Raw genomic sequence first — 14,468 nt, 5'->3', positions numbered from 1 at the left:
AATATGAAAAAACAGTACAGCTAATTCAACAATAGAAGAAATAAATTTTCAATTTTCAATGCTCTTCAATATGCATTAGAAGAAAATAACTTCAGAAGATAGTATTGAACATAGATTTAAAGCTTAGTTAAAATCTATTTTTTCTGAAGTGTACTGACCTGAATTTGGGAAGCATTCATAAGCTTAATAAAAATTAAACACAAATATTAAATTATGTGCTCAGTAAATATGAGGTTCCTCATAGCTTTGATCTTTTAGTAATAAAAGTACACTAATGATTTCCTTTAAGAACAAAGAAGTGCAAGATCATCTAAGAGATCAGGAACTGGTGAAAATTATTTCTGTAAGCATCTCAGGCCTGAGTGTTTTAGGACAGATCAGACAGTTTGTAACAATGCCTGAAATAAACACCAATCATCTAGATGAGAAACAAGTCCAACTCCTTGCAGAGATGTGTATTCTTATTGATGAAAATGACAATACAATTGGGGCTGACACCAAGAAGAATTGCCACTTGAATGAAAACATTGACAAAGGATTATTACATCGTGCTTTTAGTTTCTTCTTATTTAACACTGAAAATAAGCTTCTGATACAGCAGAGATCAGATGCTAAAATTACCTTTCCAGGTTGTTTTACCAATACTTGTTGTAGTCATCCATTAAGTAATCCAGGGGAGCTGGAAGAAAATGGTGCCATCGGTGTAAGGCGAGCAGCACAGAGGCGTTTGAAAGCTGAATTAGGAATTCCTTTGGAAGAGGTTCCTCCAGAAGAAATGAACTATCTAACACGAATTCACTACAAGGCACAATCTGATGGTATCTGGGGTGAACATGAAATTGATTATATTTTGTTTATGAAGAATAATGTAACTTTGAATCCAGATCCCAATGAAATTAAAAGCTATTTTTATGTGTCCAAGGAAGAACTAAAAGAACTTATGAAAAAAGCAGCCAGTGGTGAAATTAAGGTTACTCCATGGTTTCAAATTATTGTGGACACATTTCTCTTTAAATGGTAGGATAACCTGAATCATTTGAATCAGTTTGTTGACCATGAGAAAATACATAGACTGTGAATGTGTAAATGAATGATTATTGAAAATTTTCCTTATCTAGTAAACTTAGGATGGTTTTATTGTTTTAAAATTGGATTCCCCATTAGGACAAGTTTCATGATATCTGGATACATTACAACCAGAGTTTGTGTGGGGAAAAAAATTCAGTTGGCATATAATTTTGTTACACACCCCATCTACATGCACTGTTATGTGTAAAAAACATTTATGAGAGAATTGTAAAATGAGAGAGCAAATAAAACGTGAACTGACCAAATACACGGTTATGACAAATTGAAGAAATAGTAAAGTTCTTCATTTTTTTTTATATTTTGAAAAATATTTTCAGAATACTCTGCTTGCTGTTGGCCTGGTGCTTTATATATAAATGAATTTGTGTCATAGTCCAGAAAAATGAGCAAAGAAAACTGTTTGCTTAGATCCTTTAAAACATTCCTTATTAACAGATTAAACTGTCAGAGAAGGTTTAAGGAAACCTGTGCACAGCCAACTCTGGGTATCCACACAGGTTTTGTTTTGGGACTCCCTTCATATCAAAATCTGCAGATGTTTAAGTCCATTAGTTTGCCTATGACCTACACACATCGTCCCTTACACTTTAAAACATCTCTGGATTATTTAATAATGTAAATGCTACATAAAGAGTTGTTGCACTATATTGTTTAAGAAACAATGGCAAGGAAACGTTTAATATACATGTGATTTTTTTTCCAAATATTTTTAATCTACAGTTGATTGAATCCTTGGATATGTAACACAGATGTGGAGGGCCAACTGTATATCCTAATTTCTGTCATTCTAAGTTGATTTTGTTATTCAGCCTTTCTGAAAGTATCATTTTGATACTTAACAGTCAACTGTTAACTTTTGGTAATGATTTTTTTTAATAAATTTTCTTTTAAAAAGTATTTATAACTTTGCAAAGTTTTTACAGTGAAAATTTCTTACTCTCTGTTTGGAATTGAGTCATACATTATAGGGTTAAGAAAACTATATGGACATTTGTTCTGGATAGTTCTTTGTTGTAGCATTAAGCAGCATCTCTGGGCTCTACACACTAAATGTCATGACAACCAGAATTACACCAGATACTGCCAATATCCACTAGGGGGCAAAGTTGCGCCTGGGTAAGAACCACTGTTGTATATCTTTAATAGGGGAAGAATAGCGTGAAAAATCTGCATAGATTCAGATTATGCAATGGGTGTATGTTAAAAATGTACCTTGATTAATGCACTTTTTAAAATTGCCATAGATTTCTCAAGTTTGAGATCTTAAAAATAGTTTTATTATCTTTAAATGCTGTATAATAATAAAAAATTATTTCTTACAAAGCTAAATGTTTTATAATTCAATTTCTTGTTAATCCTGAACAATTAACTTATAACTTAAGACTGTGTAACAAGTATTTTATTGAGAAGCAAACACAATAAACAGTTACCACATTTTAATACTGTTGTCTAGTTTGTCAAATATTAATAAAATAATAGGTTAGACCTCTAAAAAAAAAAAAAAGAAAATTATTTCCGTGATGGGGCATTCATCATTTCTTTTTTCTCCTTTATTTACATATTGTGCTATTTCAATTTTATATGGCATGCATAGAACAATGTCTCATGTGAGGTATGTATATAAGTATATATAATTATTTATTTATTCTGGTGCTTGGGATTGAACCCAGGGGTACTCTATAACTGAGAATGGGTCTCACTAAGTTGCCTAGGCTGGCCCTGAACTTTTGATCCTCTAGACTCAGCCTCTCCAGAGCAGCTGGGATCGCAGGATTATATATGTGTGCCACCACAACTAACTGAAATGAGCATTTTTTTTTTCTTTTAGTACTGAACATTGAACCCAGGGGCACTTTACCACTGAGCTACATTCCTGGCCCTTTTGATTTTTAATTTTGAGTTTCATTAATTTCATTAATTTGCTTAGGGCCTCACTAAATTGCTGAGGCTGGCCTCACACTGGTGGTCCTCCTATCTCAGCCCCAAGTCACTGAGATTACAGGCTTGGCCCCACTGTACCCAGGGAAATGAGACTTTTTAATGATCATTACACTAAAATATTTGCATTCTGAAGTATATTGCATATGAATATTGAGTTTTGAAAATATTCAACCTAATTTTCTTTCCCTCCAGGGCTCTAGAGTGAGCCCAGGTCCTCCAGCACACTAGGCATGTGCCTTACCACTGAGCTGTGTCTCCAGCTCTCAACTTCACTTTTCTATGTATCATTACTTACACTGTAGGTCTTTCCTAAAATACAGGTCCCAGAACTATTTATCATTGAGAAATTCCTTATTCACACCTTTCACAATGTTTGACTTCACACTTCACAAGGTAGTCATTTTGCTTACTATATTCAAACCAGTGTTGATAATAGTTCAGTTATTGCCCACTTCATTTTGCTATGAATCAAAAATAGTGGAAATCATATAAAGTATTTACAGTCCTCAAGTATATTTTTTTCTAAAATAACTTGTGAAAAATCAGAGATGCTACTCATCCTTTAATCTTGTATTTGTTGTGTTATTATCCAATTAGGTTTGGTGGGAGAATGTCTCCACACTTGAGTCCTCAAGGTTGTGAACTGCAATTAGGTTAGTGCTCACCCTACTTGAAAGTCTAGATTGGAGGAAACTAAAGTAACACAGCCAAGTCTCAGTCCAGGGCAGCGACTGAGCCATCAACTTCAGAGTCCTGGGACTCAAGCTCTTTGCAACCCATGAGGCTTCTGTTCACAGGGGTTGTCCTGCCACACAGGGAAACCAAGTTCTTTGAAGCTGTTCCAGTCCTGGGCTGCTAAGTCAGTGGGTCCTTGTTTCTTCTCCCCCTTCCTTTTATTTATTTATTTATTTTCTTTTGCTGGTGGGGACTTCCAGGGATTAAACTCAGAGACACACAGCCACTGAGCCAGATCCTTGGCCCTATTTTATATTTTATTTAGAAACAGGGTCTCACTGAGTTGCTTAGCGCCTCACTGTTGAGGCTGGCATGAACTTGTGATCCTCAGCTACTGAGCTACTGGGATTACAGGTGTATGCCACCCGGCCACTCATCCATTTTCTTGCTTAAATGAACTCTGCAAAATTTAACTTGTTTTAGGGTTTTCCTTTAACCATCAAGTATGGCATGGAAACTAAAAGTTTATTGTCATGTAGTTATAAGTCAGTGATATTTATGTATAGGACCTATTCACATATAATATTTAAGATAAAATGGTATTTCATTCTAACACATGTGAAACATATTATACTTTTTCAGATTTTGCCTATAAAACTCAACATATAATCTAGCCAGCGACCAGCGCTGGCTTCATTAAAGAAGGTTCAAACTGTGAGCAAATTGCTAGAGAGTTTTAAATTAAAGAGACAAGACTGCAATTACCTTTAAAACCAGATCCAGAATGGCTTCTCCTGGCTACAACCTCCAGCCACATAATGCAGTAGCGAGGTTTACTGAAGAGGCTAGCACATGCGAGAGAACACACCAGGGAGTGGACTTTTATTGGGGAACAAAAAATTCTGAGGAAAATTCTATCCAATGAAGGTTAAGGGGAGGCAGCATCATAAGATAAGGCGACAATTGGGTCTTTGGGGCAGTGGCCAGACACGCCTCTGCAAGGACAAGCCCTAGGACCTGGAGAAGGTGGGGGGGAGCTCTGACACAGCTGTGTCTGAGTGCCTCTCACCCAGCCAGGGAGGTAACTCAAATCACGTGCGACAATGGCCTCCCACAATACAATGTTTGGCATATATACATATATGCAAAATAAGCTTCAGGGAAATAAAAATTGGCATGCAATCTAATTCACATATCTAAGATAGAAATCACACTATGTGTTGTAACAAATTTTGAGGAGAAAAATGACCAGAACGTAATTAAATACATTAAAACAATGTTCTGAAGGTGTTTGAGTTTTCAAGTCCCTTTTCCTCATTTTGGCACAGAGAGAACAGCATTTCTGCCAAGGAACTGGTAGAAATGAAGCAGAGTTCAGTGCACAAAGTTGGAGGCGTGGTCTCCTCCCAGAGACCAGCAGGTGTAGGGTGCAGAGGGAGTCGGCCCTCTTGTAGCTCCAGGGTGTACTCTGAGCACCATCCTAGGAATGAGGATCCCCTCTGGATCTTCAGGAGGTTCATATGGGAGGTCACACTACAGGGGCTCAGTCATTGGCTGTCCCCTCCTCCCTGTCCCAGCCCAGACCCCTGCCCCTGCCATAAAGGAATCACATCAGAAAACCCAATACAGTCCTCACCAGAGGAAATGAGGTCCAGGGGTCAAGGATCAGACCCATACATCCAATAACTGTTTGCTCCCTGAGTGGATTAGGATAAAATATGCTGCTACGTCCCCCACCCATGGCATCATGGGAAGGGTCCCATGTGACAGCCCCTTGGAGTTATGCACTTGAGGAGGCTAGGCAGTCCATTTTGATTTCAGTGGGCCTGGGGCCCCAGACAGTATAGATGGACATGTGCTTGGTCAGAGTAGCCAATTAGGGTTCTAGAGGGCAGAGGGGCTGATATGTCATGTGGACACAGGGGGTGGGCGTGAGGACTAATTGAGTTGTGTCCCACCCAGGGCCTGAGGTCCAGAGACACCCCCACTTCTGGAAGCACAGGCTGCACCTGGAGCTGCAGGGTGAGCACTATACAGTGAGCCGGGAAAGGTGGAGAGACAGTGATGAGACAGAAGTGGGCCAGAAGCACTGGACCAAGGTCTCACCTTTTCCGTGTCTCCTGGAGCTCCATGGCTTGCCTGACTGGGGACAAAATGGCTCTGCCTTAGGAGAATGGACATAGAATCACTTTTCATGGCTTGAGGATCTCAAACACCCTCACAAGTCTACCTACTGCTTGTTGACCCCATCAGGTGGACAGGCTCTGTCCTCCTGATTGTCCAGTTCCCACCTTTGCAGGGATATGTCTTCACCTGCAGCGCCCCAGAATGGTGGGCCAGCTCAGACTCAGCCATCAGAACCTTGCCCCACAGTCCTAGGGTCGGATCCCTGCACCTGCGGGTCCCATTTTGTGCCAGGCAAGCAGCCATCTCTAAAAACCTTCTTCCTGGGACAGTGGGTTCATGATCCTCTGTAGCAGAGCACTGAGGCAGCTGAGCTACATCCGTGTCACAGGCTTATTGAGTGCCTGCTCCTGCATCTCAAGCAGTAGGTGAAAGGTCACATTGCATACAGCTGCATGCGCGCCCACACATATGTGCCTGGAACTCTGACCTGTCCTTCTTCCCCTGGGGAATTGGGTCTCAGGACTGGAGGATTCAGCATGCAACTCCATGAAGTTGCCCTGACATCCCTGCCCTCACGTTGACCATCCCTGCAAGCCCTGGAGGCCCTAAGCACCATAAAGAGGACCACACTGGTTCCCCTGTCCTGGCCCTCAAGCCCTGGCCTCACTGCACCGTGAGGGCACCCTGGGGGCGAGGCCTAGGGCAACAGGGTCCACCCGCACACATTGTGGAAATCCCTCGGCAGCCCCACCCCCTAGTGGTCTGGCTCTCCTGGGCTCAGATGCCCACACGCTCCACTTGTGGATGATCCACGTGCTCCAGTGGGATGGAGGTTGATGTGTATTGTGGCCAAGGGCCCACGGCCAACCGCCCAGCACGCGGCGGCACTAAACTGGCTGAACAGTGACTTTGAGCTCCCTTCAGCTTGGACACGGTGTAGTCCTGGTCCAAGGTTCCCAATTCAGAAGCTGGGCCCCATGTTAGGTGTCCATTGTCCGCCCTGCATTCCTATTGACCACCTTGTCTGCGGTGTAGCGGTGCAGCCCTCATCTCCATTCCTTTGGGGACATTTGGGGACTCGGCGCTGGACCACCATGGCCATGCTGCAGGACATAGTAGCTGCAGAGGCTTCAGAATCCCCACACTGAACTCCAGGTAGGAAAGGTGCCCAGGTGGGCAAGGTGGGGTGAGGTTGGCACTGGAGGTCAGGCCTGGGGAACCAGGAAGGGTGCTGTGTGGCTACTGGCCCCCACCCATTGTGGTCAGAGCTGGTGCAGAGGTGAAGGGCATATGAAGAAGTAGGGCCACCTCTCCAGTGCAACCCAGCACAGGGCAGAACCTCTACGGCCCCAGGCATCCCTAGCCAAGTCACCAAGGGAGTGACAGGTGGGCTGAGCCCAGGGCAGCTTGAACAGTACCTCTTCATGGAATCTGGTTAAAGTCTCTGGTTACTTGGTCATGTCATCTGTCCAGTGTTTCACACTATACCTGGTCAGAAATATGTGGCTAATGCCTGTTTAATGTAACTGGTCATGGTTATCTAATTATTGTCTCTGTTTACTGTACCTGGTCACTGCAATTGCCTTAGTGGTTACAGTACCTGGTTACAGTATCTGGGTAATATCTCTTAGTATAATAGATCCCAGTATGTAGGCATTATCTTTGTTTATTGTACCTGGTCGTGATATCTGGCTAATGTCTCTGGTTACTATATCTGATCATAGTATATGGATGTTGTTCCCTTTACATGATCACAGTATCAAATGTCTCTTGTTAGTGAATCTGATCACACTATGTGGTCAGTGCCAATTGTAACAATATCTGGTCATCTCTCTGGGTATCATCTCTAGTACTCTATTTAGTCATGACATCTGGCTGTTGTCTCAGTTTGCTGTACCTGGTCAGGTATCTGCATAAAAGACTCTGGTTATATTATCTAGTCACAGTATATGGGTAGTATTTTGTTTATTTTATTTGTCTCTCAGCTTATTGTACCTTGTCCCAGTGTCTAAATATTGTTTCTGTTTACTGTATGTGGCCAGAGTGTCTGGCTTTGTAATTGGTCACAGTATTTGACTAAACCTCTCTGGTTACCTAGCATTCCTTGTCGTGGTATCTGTGTATTGTCTCTGTTTACTGTGTCTGGTCAGAGTACCTGGCTGTTTCTGGTTATTGTACCTGGACCCTACGTGGCTGAGGTCTGTGGTTATTGTACTGGGTCATGGTATGTGACTCATGACTCGGGTTACTGTACCTGGTCAGGTATCAGGGTCTCTGCTTGATGTACCTGTCATGGGATCTGGCCAATGTCTCAGATTTCTGTACCTCTTGACCATACTTGGGTATTGTCCCAGTTTACTGTATCTGGTCACAATATCTGGTTTAATTCTCTGGTTATTGTATCTTGTCATAGTAGTTGATAAAGTGTCTGATTTCTCTGGTCACAGTATCTGGGTAATGAGTCTTTTTACTGTGTCTGCTCTTGGTATCTGGCCAAAGTCCTGGTAACTGTACTGTGTCATGGTGTCTTGGTATTATCTTGCTGTGTGTACTGTACTTACCCTTGGTATCTGGTTAATGTCTCTGGTTACTGGCCACAGTATCTGGCTAATGTCTGTGGCTCGCGAACCTGGCCACAGGAAGTGTATAATTTCTCTGGTTTATGTACTTGGTCATCGAATCGGGCTAAATAGTCTCTGGTTATCATACTTCTCACAGGAGTTGCTCATGGCTCTGGTTTCTGAGCTTGTTGCTATATCTGGCTAATGTCTCTGGTTCCTGTACCTGGTCATCTTATGTATTACTATACTTAGTCATGGTATTTGCCTAATGACTCTGCTTATTGTAACTGGTCACAATATCTGGTTTGGTTTTTCTTTCTTCCTCTATTTATTGAAACTGGTCATGGTTTGGGGCTTATATTTCTTGTTATTGAACCTGGTTATGGTAACTAGCTAATTTTTCTGGTTCCTGTACCTGGTAATGGTAAGTGTTTAATTTCTCTAGTTATAGTTTCTGGCCACTGTATCTAACTAATGTCTCTGGTTACTACAACTGATCATAATGTCTGGTAAATGTCTCTTAATTACTGTACCCAAGTCATAGTATTTGAATATTTTCTCTGGTTATTGTAGATGGTCATATTGTCTTGCTTATATCTCCTGTTCTTCTACCCAGTCATGGATCTGGGTAATGTCTCTAGTTAGTGTATCTTGTTAAAGTATATGATTAATGTCTGGTGACTGTGTCTGATCACAGTAGTTAGACATTTTTTTTTTCTCTATGCTGTACTTATTCAAGATGTCTGACCCATTTCTCTGCATACTATACTTTCTAATAAAATGACCAATATGAGCACAGAGTACTTGATTACTAAATGCACTTCCAGATGATACATATTTAGTTGGAAAGTCTGATGTTCACTATTTACCACTATTCTTTCCTCATTAGGGAACTGAAAAATGATTTGGTTTGTGTCATATTTATTTCCATTTGAATCTTTATGGAAATCAATATTCAATGGCTTATGTTAATACTCTTTTAATAGACCTTCAATTCTAACTGAATGAAAGATAATATCAAGAAAGCACATGGCTTCTAAGTTTATGTTGCATACATTGTGCATGGGCCTGAAGCAACAATATTAGATTAGATCCATTATCTACCAAGCACATAAATAGAGGAAATGTAATACATTATGCCTGAATCAAATCTGAAAGATGGTTTAATTACTAATTACATGTCAATTCAGTGCAATTAATTTTAACACAGTGTGGGACTTTTTTTCTTCTTTATACAGAAACTTTGTTATCCTGTTCTCATCCCACTTCCAGGAAACTAATGGAATCCACCACTCAATCTGGCCAAGCTACTCATTTATTCAGCCCTCATCCTTCCTCCTTCTAACACTGATTTCTGATGAGTACAGTTGCTCCACACACATATATTCTACTATTCCTTTGTCTTTAATCTGAAGATTGATAGAAGTTTTTCAGAGTTTCTGCCACAGTCATTGCCAAAAAGTTAGCAGAACATGATACTTAGTCACCCAAACCTCTGCTACCACCCACCTATGCCTACTTATACCTAGTTTACTATGTATTAATTTCTTCCTCCCCCCCCGATCTACTTATTATCCTTTCCCTGTCTTTTAGATGTTTAATTTATTTATTATTCTTTTTATATTAATTTATTATTTGTAAGCTACTACTTGAATACTGTTTTAGTTATATCCCATAAATTCTGATATATATTTTCATTATTATTTTATAGAAATTCTAATTTATACTATCCTTCTGACCCAAGTATTCCTTTATAGAAATTCTGTACATTTTCAGGGTGGTTAGCCTTTTTACTTGGCTTATGTTTTAAATGTGTTGCACTATAACCACAGAATGTGGCTAAAATAAATCTATATTTGGAATTTAAATTATATTTTCCTTATGGCCTAATATATAGGGCAAGTTTTCATGACTTCTTTCTGTGCACTTGAAAATATTGGGGTGCAGAGTTGGCATAATCCATAAAGCACATCTTTTCTAGTATATTGATCACATGAAGTAGACAAAGACAGTTATTAATTTCCTTTCCTTTTACCTGTCAGATAGTTTTTGCTTCATAAATTTACTGTTGTGTTATTTCACTATAGATATGTTTAACTGAACTGTATCTCCCTTTGCAATTGAGGCTCTATAAAGAATTCTTCTTTGGTTCTGTTGTTTGTGTCAAGATTTTCACCTTCTCAAGACTGAGATACTTGTAATACTTTCCTCCTCCTCCTCCCCCTCCTCCTTCTTCTTTTTGACTTGGTTACACCCTTATCTGTTTTTTTTTAAACCTGTGATATAATACATGTTACTTAATATTTACCATCATACCTAGTTTTAAGTTTACAGTTCAGTGACATTAAGTGTATTCACATTGTTATGCAACCATCACCAACATTCATCTCCAGACTCTTTCAGTGTTAAGAGACTGTAACTATACCCATTGAACAAGAGCTCGCCATTCCCCTTTCCTTTCAACACCTGGCAAACACCATTTTATCGGTTTATATAAATTTTCCAACTTGAGAGTATTTTACTCATTGTGCCTGATTGTTTCATTAAACCAAATGTCCTCAAGATATCTTATTTTCTCTTGTATTAGGTGAGTTGAGCTCTTCTGTTTTTTTTTATATCTATGATGTGTGTTTGTGTATTTTTTAAAAGTTTTTGTTATGTGTTTTTTTCTTGGTTCATTATCGTGTTGCACTTTATTTTTTATATTTATTTACTTTTAAAGAGGAATATATTAAGTATATATTAATATATTCTCACCGCCAACTTCTTCTCCTTCACAGAAGAAGCAGAATCCAGAAATGACCTCTTTCTAGCCACAAACCCAGTCCATCCTCCTACAAAAGGTCAGGCGCTTTCTGTGCCTTTGATCTCAATGTCCTCACTTTTTTAAGAAACCACTGAAATCTGCTATGAAAAATTTTTTTCTCTGTCCTTCTTTCCTCTTTCATTTAATTTGAACAAACGCTCAATATTTTTTATTAAAAAATTCATTTCATTTTATTAAAAAAGATTTTTTATCAGTATCTCCCCACTCACAGTCCTACTTATTGACAAGCTCATCATGTTCACATCTAGGTTTTCTGTACCTTACATTTATTCCTCAACTACTTCCATTCTCAATTTTATACTGGATGCTGTCTCTTCTTTTGGGGGTAACCAATAAGTCCATAGTATCCAAACAGTAGTTTTAGTCTCATCTCTTCTGGTTTCCATTGAACCAGTCCTTTACAGTTTATTTGTTGTACCTTGTCTTATCCCAAACCACTAAACTTTGAATATGCCACCATTTTACCTTGTACTTGCTTTCACTTTTGCACTTTTCACACTTTTCTTTCTTTAGCATTGAACATTTGCAAACAGGTAGCTTTGAACTATATTGTCCACAGAAATTTTTATCTCCCTCCAAAACATTAAAATTAGTAGGCCTCACAATTAACAAGTCAGAAGATTAAAGTATAGCCATTACTTCAAACAAGAGAGTGACAGTGATGCTCTTTCAGGTCTGCAACAGGTCTGTGTGATACAGACACTGTCATCATGCTTGCAGGACTGGCTAATTTCAGACCATATCATTTGCGTGACCCCAGTAATTTTCTGACCAAAAAGAATTACTTGGGAAGCATAAAATCTAAAAATAGCAATGGCCATTCATTTTTTAACCATGTTCCTTTAACAATATTTTAACAGGTAGATAGTTGACTATCATAAAAACACCTTGACTATTAACCTTATAGCAAATATCACAATTAATTTTTTATTGGTACATTATAGTTATACACAATATGATGATTCATTTTGATGTAATTACACAAGCCTAGAATATAATTTGCTTCATTCAGTCCCTAGTACTTTCCCTTTCCCTTTTCTCCTTCCTCCTCTGGGTCCTTTTTTCCTACTCTACTGGTCTTCCTTCTATTTATCTATAGTTTTAAAAATTATTTCTTTATACATATGCACAAAGGTGAAATGCACTTTGGTATATTCATATATGCACCTAAGAGAGTTTAGTCAATTTCATTCCACCATTCCTCCCATTTCCTGTTCCTCCTTCTTCCATTTCAATACTCTTCCTCTACTTCACTGATCTCTCTTCTATTTTCATCCCTCCTCACCTTTTTTCCTTATTTTTTTCTAGCTTCTGCATTATGAGAGAAAACATTTGTTTTAGCTTTTTTGCTACTGCAACTGAAAGACCAGATCACAACAATGGTTTGGGAGGAAAAGTTTATTCAGAGGGCCCATGGTTTCAGCAGTCTGAGTCCACAGAAGGCTGCCTCCATTCCTTGGGGCTCAAAGAGAGGCGAAACATCATGGCAGAAGAGTGTGGCACAGAAAAGTCCATCACATGATGATCTGGAAGCAGAAAGAGACTCCACTCATCAGATACAAAATATATAATCCAAAGACAAGCCTCCCCCAATGACCCACCTCCTCCAGACATAGCCTATCTGCCTTCAGCCATCAATCTTTAATCCCATCAGGGGATTAATTCACTGATTAAGTCAAGACTTTCATAACCCAACCATTTCTCCACTAAACCTTCTCGCATTGTGTCACACATGAGCTTTTGGGGGACACTTCAAACATTTTTTTAATCAGGTGGTGGAATATATATTTTTAATATCATATAAGGAAACACATTAGTGATTTCAATTCTTTTTTGTTTGTTTTGTTTTTAAATTTTTTTAGTTGTACATGGACACAATACCTTTATTTAACTTATTTATTTATATGTGGTGCTGAGGATGGAACCCAGGGCTTCACACATGCAAGGCAAGCTCTCTACCACTGAGCCACAACCCCAGCCCAGTTCAAATTCTTATACATAAATGTGATCCTGAAAATGAACACCATGATTTCAAACAATTATAAACATGCTCTTTCCTCAGTACAAAGGTTTGTACAACTGTGTTACCAAACCTTTATTTGTTACACACAATGAGAAACAAAAGAAAATGTTTTGTCTTGTCTCAGAACATGTATGTTAATTTTTGAATATTTAAATATTGCACCTATAAATTGGATCATTTATCCAATTATCAAAGTGCCACAAATAGCAAATAGCTATTCATACAACTCAGGAGCTTGCTGAATTAAATAATACTTTCAGGAATTTTCTTAAGTAAAAAAAAAAAATGAGGAAAATACAATTCTGTTTCCTTTCCAATTGCTATACAGTAGACATTTTGTAGAACATATTCCTGAAATTATAACATGATGAATCTCTTGAATAACAATCTGATAGAAAGAAGTAAGTAGCCATGGGTACAAGTCTCTTTTTACCTGTCTCTTGGAATACACCTTGAATACTTTGACTGCCCTCTGTCACACTGCACTCTAAGTTCAGAGACCATAACAGATGATGCTTCAGCTAAGTAAGTGTCCTTTCCGCAAAAAAATTCAATATACTCTCCATGGAAAATGTGTGGTCTATTATCAAAATCCCATTTCAAGAGTAAATTATTCCTTTCCATTTTTTAAAAAAAGATAATGTGCAAGTTTCTGGAAGAAAAAAAAAAGAAAAAGAAGAAGAAAACTATCTTGAAACATCTTGGTTCTACCAGAAATAATTATGTTGCCTGCACATGATGGCCTAACCATTGCACAGAATGGCAAATAAATTAGTTAGAATCAATATTCAAGTCAGAAAATACATTCAGATCCCCAGGACACAGGGCACCATTTACCTCTGTGGTCCTATATTTAGAGAAAGTATACCCTGCCAGTCACTTAGTTTTATGCCATTAGGATATTCAAAGATAGCAATAAATTATTTTTTCAGAAGTATTGACAGTCAATAGTATTCACTAAAATTATGCTTTTTCCTTTTTCTTCTTCAGAAAATTCACATAAAATATTCATGAGACAAACCATTGATTAATGAATAACTTGGTGGAAATGCAGAAACAAGCATGATTCTTAGAAATGACAAAACAACTTTTTGGCCTGATACCATCCAAAGCAGTTAAGAGTTTTCTCTTTTAAATTTCCAGTTAAGGAATAGGAAGATTTGATGGTTTTAAGTTTGTTTCCTTGCTCATTTCCACATGTATTAAAATAAAACAACAAAAATTA

General features: G+C 38.6%; 1 pseudogene; it reads left to right on the top strand.

Annotated features, from left to right (window-relative positions):
• Positions 1-352: 352 nt before the first annotated feature.
• Positions 353-1,111, top strand: LOC143379601 (isopentenyl-diphosphate Delta-isomerase 1 pseudogene; annotated as a pseudogene).
• The last annotated feature ends 13,357 nt before the right edge of the window (positions 1,112-14,468 follow it).

This window comes from Callospermophilus lateralis, chromosome 13, assembly GCF_048772815.1.
Source record: "Callospermophilus lateralis isolate mCalLat2 chromosome 13, mCalLat2.hap1, whole genome shotgun sequence".
In the NCBI taxonomy this organism is placed as follows: domain Eukaryota; kingdom Metazoa; phylum Chordata; class Mammalia; order Rodentia; family Sciuridae; genus Callospermophilus; species Callospermophilus lateralis.
The sequence above is the reverse complement of the archived record's forward strand: the minus strand, read 5'-3'. Positions and strand labels throughout refer to the sequence as shown.